This window comes from Octopus bimaculoides, chromosome 3 (assembly GCF_001194135.2).
Source record: "Octopus bimaculoides isolate UCB-OBI-ISO-001 chromosome 3, ASM119413v2, whole genome shotgun sequence".
Taxonomy (NCBI): domain Eukaryota; kingdom Metazoa; phylum Mollusca; class Cephalopoda; order Octopoda; family Octopodidae; genus Octopus; species Octopus bimaculoides.
Genome location: NC_068983.1, coordinates 102482479 through 102491650, shown reverse-complemented (window position 1 = coordinate 102491650; position 9172 = coordinate 102482479). Strand labels below are relative to the sequence as shown.

At 35.8% G+C, this 9172-nt stretch overlaps 1 protein-coding gene across 1 annotated transcript in view; it reads right to left on the bottom strand.

The window, feature by feature from the left end:
• LOC106879548 (high-affinity choline transporter 1) overlaps positions 1–9008 on the bottom strand; it is a 217228-nt gene extending 208220 nt beyond the window's left edge. The window contains exon 1 of the mRNA XM_052966391.1: positions 8870–9008. The gene's annotated coding sequence lies outside the window, so the exon portion shown is untranslated. The remainder of the gene's footprint in view (positions 1–8869) is intronic.
• Between the last annotated feature and the right edge of the window lie 164 nt (positions 9009–9172).

Sequence of the window (9172 nt, the reverse complement as noted above, 5' to 3'; positions counted from 1 at the left end):
TATATATATATATATATTAGGTCATCCCATAGATAATATGGTTTTTTTCAATTGCATGAACTAAAAGTCGGAGGGGGATGAGATAAACTACCTGCATCAACTTGCTATAAAAGCAGGTAGTAATTTTACCATGTACTTATTCTTAGTACAAGTTTTGAAGATCGTGGTTTGATTTTAATAGTTATTTTTTCAAAGCTATAATGGAAGTGACAAAGGAGCATATTCAGCATATTTTGCTTTATGAGCTTAATAAAGACAACATAACAGAAAGTGGGAGGAATATTAATACAGTATATGGGGATTTGGCAATAAGCGTAAGCCAGTGGAAACTATGAATTCTGTAGACGAGGCCAGAACAGTACTGGTGGAGTATTTTTCCTCATGGACAAGTGAATTTTGGAAGAGGGGCCTTGCAAGTCTACCAGATAGATGGAAGAGCATTGTAAAAAATGAAGGAGAATATATTTTAGATTAAAAAAGAACTTTGTTTATCTTTATTTTCAAAAAATTAAAGAAGTATAAAAAAAACCATATTATTTATGGGATGACCCAATATATACAGGATGTGTAAGGTATTTGAGGACATACCTTTTTTGGGGTCATTGCTGCATTTTTTTGATAACTCTGTATAATCTTTGTTTCAGAAAATAATAATTACAGACATTCAACTTACTCAAGAAATGAAAAGGCATACTGTTATTGTGGTTATAAAGGCTGAGCATAGTGATTTAGAAATATCTCGATATTTAAAAGTTGCCAGATCTTTCATCTACAAAGTTTGTAAGGAGTTAGAGACTGAATATGGAGACATGTCACCAGTATCAAAGCATAAAAAGCATTCTAAATGCTCTGAAATCATCGGAACACTTGAATTTATCCAGCAAGTTCAAAAGACTATTGATTACAATCCCAGAAAGTCCATGAGGTCAATTGCAAAAGATCTTCATGTGTCAGAGGGATTAGTCAGAAATGTTGTCGACGAAGACATCGGATATAAATCTTATATGATGAAGAAAGGTAAATTTGTCAGAAAAAGCAAAAGAAAATCACTATATATATGCTCTAGTTCACTGAGCTGGCAAAAATGAGTAGTACCTGTATTTCAAAGGGCCAGCCTTGTCCACGCTATGTCATTTTGAATCTCCCTGAGAGCTATGTTAAGGGTATGTTCACGTTGAATCTCCCTGAGAGCTATGCTAAGGGTATGTGTGTCTGTGGAGTGCTCAGTCACTTCCATGTTAATTTTGTGAGCAAGCTTTTCCATTGATCGTATCAGCTGGGAGCCTCGTTGTCATAACCAATGGAGTGCTTCCTCCATGTGTGTGTGTGTGTGTGCCACACCCTAGCAGTAGAGGGAACCTGTAGAAGAGGTAGACCCAGGAAGACCTGGGATGAGGTGATGAAGCATGACCTTTGAACGTTGGGCCTCATGGAGACGATGGCAAGTGAAAGAGACCTTTGGAGATATGTTGTGCTTGAGAAAATCCAGCAAGCCAAGTGAGACTGTAATTGTGGCCTATGCCATTGCAGCATAACTGGCCCATTTAAGAGTACCCTTTATAAACTGCACTTGCAAAGACATGTTGAGTCAAGTGAAGTCATTGTCATGGCTGATCACAGTACTGCCTGATTGGCACTCATGCCGGTGGCATGTAAAAAGCACCACTCGAGCGTAGTCAATGCCAGTGCTGCCTGACTGGACCCATGCTGATGGCATGTAAAAAGCACCATTCGAGCATGATCGTTGCTAGTGCTGTCTGACTGACTCCCATGCCGATGGCACATAAAAAGCACCATTCAAGCGTGGTCGATCCCAGTGACAGCTGTCTGATCCCATGCCAAACAACATATATACAAACAATATATATACAAACAAAGAATGATGGACAAACAATCATAGGCATAGGGAATGTATTTATATAAAAAATGCATATTTACAGCTGTTTCAAAGGATCAGTGGATGGTTGATATAACACCTAATGAAGTTGGAGCTTAAGAATATGATCTCTGAGTACAAACTTTGTGACAATCCATTCCATATTTGCACTGATATTTTCTGACTGACTATATATACCTTCATGTGTGCATAGGGGGCATACATGTGTGAGTGAGTGTGTGTTTGTGTGTTCATATGACTTTGCCTCTTGACATTAACTATTAACTGTAAACAGGTTTCACCATCACACAAGTGGTGCTGTTCTTTGCAATCTTCTGTGAAAAACATGCCTTGCTATTGTACTCTTTTGTGTTCAAAGTACTGCTTACTTACTTGCTTCATGTCCTTGCCTGATGGGACTGGAGTCATTCCATGTTAGTGATCTGAGAGGTGTCATCATGCATAGAACAGACCAGGTCAACCCGTGCTCTCCATTGTTGATGGTCCTGTGCCAGCCCGCAACTTCCGAGATGATGTTGAGCCCCTGGAGATCTTTCTTAATTCTGTCTAACCATCTGGTGTGGGACCTGCCGTGTTGTCTCTTCTAGCGCGCAGTTGCTGTATCGAGTGATAGTGGGCACTGGAAGGATGATCTGGCTGGAGGCAGAGAGCATGTCTATACTAGCACATAGCTATGATGTGGGAGACTGTAGTCTGATGAGCGCATGTATGCAATTCTTTGTTGGACACATGATGGTACCATCTGATGTTTTCAATGGTCCTCAGGGCTCTACAAAGCTGTTGATCCTTTTTCCCAGTGTTTTTGTGATGGGCCACATTTCTGCTCCTTAAAGGAGAACAGAAAATATCACTATGAGTGGAAACAAGTGAGACTTGGTGACAGTGGAGCATTTGATTGTAGAAAATCTTCTTCATCAAATTTTATCTGACCAATGCAAGCCTAGAAAAGTGGACATTGAAATATATGTTAATGCCCTGTATCTGATCAATAACCTGGGTGCATTTAGCTTTTATAATACATTTTATGTATGATGTTTTCAGTTGATTTTATGTATTTTATTTATTGTTTGAACTTGTTTCTGTATTGCTGTGTTGTTTGGTTTATTAAATTAATGAATTATTTATACAACTGTTATTGATTATAATTGGTTTACTTTTTAACTTTTATCTTTTACTTGTTTCAGTCATTCAACTGTGGCTATGCTGGGGTGATACTTTATAAGGTTTTTGTAGAACAAACTGACCCTAGTAATTACTTTTATATTTCTAAGTCTAGTGCTTATTCTATCAATCTCTTTTGCCAAACTGTTAAGTGACAGGAATATGAACAAACCAACAGCAATTGTTAAGCAATCATGAGGAAACAAATACAATCATAAACATGTACATACATATATACATGCATGCATATATCATCATCATTTAACATCCAGTGTCCCTGCTGGCAAAGGTTGGATGGTATATAGGCATGCACACAACAGGCTTCTACACAGTTTCCATCTACTAAATTAACTCATAAGGCATTGGTTGGCTTGGGACTGTTGAAGAAATCACTTACTCAAGGTGTTGTGCAGTAGAACTGAACCACGGAGATGCAAATCAAGTCATGAGCATCTAAATCAAAAATAAGTACCAGCCACCTGGTATGTTTTATTTATTTTTTTTTTCTTGGCTTCTATTGTATCAAGGGGAAATTTAAATGTTCTTCTGAGTAGGGAAAACATGAAAGTTGCATAACTTAACAACTCTAGCTGTTACCATTGAACATACAATACTGTACAGATTCAAACTGACTGACCATGCAACCAGAGCAAGGAGCCATTGCAATGTATGGTATTACATAACATAATTCAACTATCTCATACAGAAAATAGAAAATTGGGCACGAAAGCTATATTAATAGAAAAATATGATGTAAATCTCAACACACAGATAGAGCACCCTAGCAACAAACTAATTCCAGACACCATGGCTAAAACTGTTTCCTGATTGCTGAAATAATCCTGACGTCAGCAGCCAACAAATTTAAAATCCAGTGATAATGAATGAGAAACAGACGCAAAATTCATATTTTTTCTGTTAGTGATAAATCAACAGTGACAACTACCACTAATATCATTTCATCTGGAAGATGAATTCAGGAATGTCCTGAAATGTCGTTGAACCTTGGAAATTTATTGTTTATTGTTTATTGTGTCAATCATTTCACGAGGAACTGGAAAAATCATTAATAAAAATCTCAAGACTGGTTGAGTTGCATTTTTATTAACTCATTCGTGCACACACACACACACACACACACGCATACACACTCACACATTTACTGTATATATAGTGTTAATAAATACAAACACATGCGCACGCGCACACACACACACACATGTATGTATGTAAGTGTGCGTGTATATAGATAGATAGATAAGTACGCAGATAGATGCTTGCTTACATACATATACTTACATGCATACATACATACAAACATACATAAATATATACATATATACATACATACATGCATACATGCATACATGCATACATACATACATACATACATACATACATACATACATACATACATAGTAGCTGTCCACTCTTGACTAACGAAGACCATTATTGACCATTAAGAACATTGTGCTCTCAGACAAAAACATACCTTACACTTGTGGCTCTCCTGGTAACTAATGGGTTCAGCTCTTGATAAACATAAATGACTGGAGATATCATTGTCTAAGCTTCTCCCATTCACTACACTGGCATTGAATTTTCAAGTAACTCACTTAAATTCCACATAGAAAATAGATGTTTATTTAAAAATACCCACACTTTGCTTTGATTGTGTCATCTATTGGTGGTAATGACAAGCATTGCTTTCCAAGTTGACCTCACATTTGAGACATGCTTCCAAAAGGACTTTACACAATCCTCAATTCATAGTCTTGAGTTTTTGCAGGCTGATCTTTTCACAAATAACTCACCATCAATTGCAAGAAGACACAAGTCATCTTCCAACCATCACCAGTCGAGGCAAACAGTACACAACCAACCAATGGAAATGAAGGCAAAATCTTACAAAGTGTTCATCATTTTCCATGTCTGAGAAGTCATCTGTCTTCCAATGCTGACATCAACAATGAAATCCAGTATTGTCTCAAAAGCACTGATGCTGTCTTTGGTAGTCTCTAAAAGAGTATGTTCCAGGATCAAAACATTCAAACTAACACACGTGATGGTATACAGAGCAGTGATCATCCCTGCCTTCCTATTTGTATCCAAGACCTGGACTATGTGCAGGAGACACATACAAAGCTGTTGAATAGTATCACCAATGCTGCTTTCAAAGTATTCTCAACATCAGCTGCGAAGAAAGAAGGACAAATATCAGAGAGTTGAAAGAAACCAATGACCTCCATTGAAGCTGTCATCATCCAGAAACAGTTGGGATGGACTAGTCATGTTGTCTGGATGAAAAACAACCATCTATCAAAGCAGCTTCTATACTCTCAACCAAAAGAAGGAAAACAAAGAAGAGGATGATGAAGGAAAAGATTCAAAGGTGTCCTGGAAGCCAACTTCAAGAAATATAATATTGACACAGAGAACTGGGAGAGAAATGCTCAGAATTGAGAACACAAGAGATCCATCAGAAAAGAGGGGATTAACAACTTTTGAGAACAGTAGGACTCCCAGATAAGAAGAAAAGAGGAGATGCAGAAAAGATAGACAAGAACAACCAAGAAGGACCCGTCCACTTGTGGAAGGAACTTCCAATTAAGAGTTGAACTTATCAGTCACCTCAGAATCCATCAATATCTATAAAAAAGAAAAAAAAACAAAGACCCTCCTTCTCAATTTTGAGGGATAGCCATGATGACAAAAGGGTCCATGTCTCACATGAGTAAAGGAGCAACACCAGCACACATGTACACCCCCTCACACACACACACACACACGCACACACACACAGCACACAAAAACTTTTGTCTGCGATATGATGCCATGTTGGGGGCAGACCCAAGACTCAAGAAATTTGAAGGAATCAAATGCCCTCTGAAACCTTAAAGATTTTCCATCATCTAAACACTGATTTCAAATTTTGGCACAAAGCCAGCAAATTCAGGGTAGGGGATAAGTTGATTACATCAATCCCAGAGATCAACTGGTGCTTATTTTATCGACCCTGAAAGGATGAAAGGTTAAATCGACCTCAGTGGAATTTGAACTCAGATCGTAAAGACAGATGAAATGTTGCTATTCACTTTGTCCAGCATGCTAATGATTCTGCCAGCTTGCCACCTTTCATTATCCAAATATTTAGAACAATTGAATGTGCTGGCCACATAGACAAGCCTGTAGAGAATAGTGTCAAGCAAGGTGACAACCTTGCCCCAACTCTCTTTTCCTTGTATTTTGCTATTACTCTCACACATGCTTTTGCTGTTGATTGCTCTTCTGGGATATATGTGAGGTACCAATTTTCTGCTCATCTCTTCAACTTGCATCAGTTTGCTGCTAACTTGAAAGTTTTTCAGTCTCTTATTCATGACCTCCTTTATGCAGATGATCGCAACTTAGTTGCTCTCACAGTTGAAGTTATGCAAATTCTCATGGGTCATGGATCATCCTACTCAATTTGGATCTAATAACATATGCAATACTATCTCCTTGTTTCCTAGTGAGTCTATAATGAGGCTACTTCTGAAAAGTGCTCAATAAATTAAATGAAGGCTAGTAGCAAACCATTACATATGTACATTACAATGAATATCTTCTGTACGAAATGGAACTGGTGTGAAATTATGTACTTTATTTTTTTTAATTGTTGAATTTGAAGAGCTTAATAAGGTATTTTTAAATTAGTTGATTGTACTTGGGAATCTGTAATCTTGAAATTATTTGTAGTAAATTGAAATTATTTGTTGTAATGTATTTTGTTTATCATATGATATTTTATGATATCGAAGAATGTCATTTGAAATAATTTGATTGTGATAATCAGTTTTCAATGTGTAGCATATTTTGAAATGGTTTGACTATAATAATAAACTTTGGAATTAATTCATTGCAATATAAAAGGAAAAATACATTTTCTTATTATTTGAGTGGAATATTTTTAACACTTATATGTGTAAACAGAAACACACACACGCACACACGCACACACACACACACACACTCCCACTCACACACATATATATACTAACATATACAGTGAGAGTGACAGCGAGAGTGATACATAAATATGTACAAACAAAGAAATAATTATGACAAATTTTGACAGATTTAGCTGGATATTTATATAGTAACAGCTAAAGAGAAAAATTAAAAAGTGTGTGTGTGTATGCGTGTGTGTATATGTGTGTGTGCGTGTGTGTGAGTGTACATGTATGAATAATATACTCAAGACTAATATTTTGTAGAGTATAGGTTTGCAGTGTTTTCTTGTCTTCAGCCCTCAACTTCTGATGGTGTCATATGGTTACAGTAGTGACATAATATACACAATGTTTCTTCATTTGTTGTAGCTATGTATGAGAACTTGAGCATCCACTAACAATTTTTGTGTCCATTCCTTCATATTGTTCATTTTTTTTTCCTCTGTGTGTCTCCTTCATTTCACATCCCCAGTTCCTTGAGGAATTTCTTTTCTTTTTGTGTGACCACTAGATCTTGTTATATAACCATACTATCTCATCTTTCTTTTCTTCACTTTTGTGAAAGCTTCAGTAATGGGAGTGAGTCCAGCATGTTGCTGGATAATTTCATAAGACCATTCATTTGAGATGTCTTCTAAGTACAAGATGCCTAAGCCAGTGCAGCACTGACTCCTTTCCATTGCCTGTAACTTTCTCTAAATCTTTGCCATGAGAGTCCATGTCTCACATGTGTACTCTTCCTCTTTCTGCCCTCGCTTTGAAGTTGATTTTCTCTTATATAGTTCTGTGGTAGATAAAATAAATACCAGTCACATATTGGTTTCAAACTTTGGTATAAGGCCAGCAATTCAGGAGGGGACCTCAGTGTTCAACTGGTACTTATTTTATCGACCCCAAAAGATAAAAGGTAAAGTTGACCTCAGCAGAATTTGAACTCAGAACATAAAGGTAGATGAAAAGTCACTAGGCATTTTTTGTCCAGTGTGCTAATGATTCTGCCTGCTCACCACCTTAATTACCAATTATATATTAAAGTTGATGCAATTCCCTTTGCTCTTCTGTGCTAACATTGTTACAGCCTTCTGCTAATACAAGAAATTGATATTTTTTACCATCTACCAAAGTCCACCTTGTGTTTAATCCTTCTCAGGTGAATGTGGGGTACAAACTTTGTTAGTAAAGTACCAGAAATAGTTCATGCCTCCCTACTTTGTGAATCTTTATACACTATTATTAGTAATATTTTCATTAACAAAAACTGGACCTTTAGATAGGTTCTGATACATTGCCACTGACGATATGAGTTCATTTTTAAAGATATTCAGTTAGTTAGGTAAATAAACAAGAGTCTATTCAGTTAAAATATAAAGAATGCTTCTCAAGCATTCTTAGAAACATGTTTACAAGAGAGATCCTCTGTTTGCTGTTTGTTCATTCAACTAAAAAAATAAATATCAGCTAACTTCTCACAAATAACCCATTTTTGTTAAAAAAAAAAAAAAGGAGACACACCAGACAGTATACTCCTATATACATAATATAAAGGATAGTTATGATTACAATTTTTAACATTGTAGGTTTTCTAAGGCAGGGTTAACTTGGGGCTAAACCATGAAAACAACAAAAACTCCTCAAAATATATTTTGTAAATGGTGTCTTTTTTCACTCCATTATTAATCATTATGAAATGCAAAACATTCTATGAAGAAGCTGAAGAATGAGTTTTGTGACATACAAAAGCAACAAAAATTTGTACAACTAATGTTAACCAAAACTATTAAAATGGTAATTGCTTGAATTTAAAAAAAGGGATACATACACATCCTTGAAAGGTCATACTGGATTGGTGAAAATGTCTCTTATTTAAATTTTATACATATGTTCGTATATACAATTATTTAGAAAATTGTTTACGTATATATCTATAAATGTATTTATAAGTATATGTGTATGTAGGTATAGTTGTATGTAGTTATTATTTATTTTATATGTCACTGTTTGTTTCTCTGTCTATCTATCTCTATCTCTTTCTATATATATATGTATATATATATATATGTGTATATATATATATGTATATATATATATATGTGCGTATATATATATATATATATATATATAT